The sequence below is a fragment of the Alligator mississippiensis genome, chromosome 5 (genome assembly GCF_030867095.1).
Source record: "Alligator mississippiensis isolate rAllMis1 chromosome 5, rAllMis1, whole genome shotgun sequence".
NCBI classification, from domain to species: domain Eukaryota; kingdom Metazoa; phylum Chordata; order Crocodylia; family Alligatoridae; genus Alligator; species Alligator mississippiensis.
The window spans coordinates 44,966,892-44,968,050 of record NC_081828.1 but is presented as its reverse complement, the minus strand read 5'-3'; the positions used below and the strand labels follow the sequence as shown (position 1 = coordinate 44,968,050).

Here is a 1,159-nt window from a genome sequence, read left to right as displayed (position 1 = left end):
GCATCTACTGTTCTACAGAAATAAAAGCATATATTCAGGATCTTGTAAATAATCCCAACAGGTCCAATCCACCTTATGGCCCTGAAAGTGATGTGCCAAACATAAGTGCTTAGGTATTACACAGCAGTAATATGATAAAATCCTATGGTCTGTGTTATACAGTGAGTCAGACAATGCAATATTTCCTTCTGGTATATAAAACTTAGTATAGGTACAATAAAAACTCTTACCATTATTATTAGCTAGTATTGCTGGTATATTTTATTATTTATCATAATCAACTTAATTTCCCAGCAATAAATATAATCTGTGGCACTGAACCTTTCTTTACCCAGGCTCTACTGGAATTTTTAGTTTTCTGGGTAAGAGCTTGGGTAGTATTTTCCCAAGACTTTAGTCTAAAATTCTTTCAAACATTCATAGATGCTAGGGTTGGAAGGGATCTCAACAGATCATTGAGTCTGACCCCCTGCCTAGGCAGGAAAGAGTGCTTGGGACAGATGACCCCAGCCAGATGCCTATCCAGCCTTCTCTTAAAGACCACCAAGGTAGAGGAGAGTACCACCTCCCTTGGAAACCTATTCCAAATTTTGGCCGCCCTTACCGTGAAGAAGTTTTTCCTGATATCTAGCCTAAATCTGCTCTCTGTCAGTTTGTATCCATTGTTCCTCCAAAAAAAACTATGCTGCATTGGCCAGGAATCAAACCCAGGCCTCCCGCGTGGCAGGCAAGAATTCTACCACTGAACCACCAATGCTCGTATGAAAAGTATTTTGGCTGAGAACACTGAACACAAACCACAACACCAGACAGCAAGGGCAACATGTTCTTATGCACATGTTCTTTAAAAATATAAAAAATAGCTGCAAGTAAGTTGTTTACATCCTCTGCAAGTCCTCTCAGATACTACACACCTCGCATCTTAGATGTCCTGGGATTTATTGAAAAAAATGCTTGTCTCACCGCCCAAATCAGATATTTCCCTAAAGAAAAGACTAGAGTCTATTAGAAAAACAGGAGAGTCTGTTTATTTATTCAATAGTATTTTGTTTCAAAAGGCTTTTTTGAGCCAAAGTGAATGCACCTTGTTCAATCAAGCCTGATACAATGGTTAGGAAAAAGGCCTGGGAGCCACAGCTTGCCTCCATTTCCCCGTCTG

At 39.8% G+C, this 1,159-nt stretch overlaps 1 non-coding gene across 1 annotated transcript; it reads right to left on the bottom strand.

The window, feature by feature from the left end:
* Positions 1-686: 686 nt before the first annotated feature.
* Positions 687-757, bottom strand: TRNAG-GCC (transfer RNA glycine (anticodon GCC)). Its single transcript has one exon. It is a non-coding gene; the product is annotated as a tRNA-Gly (tRNA).
* Positions 758-1,159: the final 402 nt, after the last annotated feature.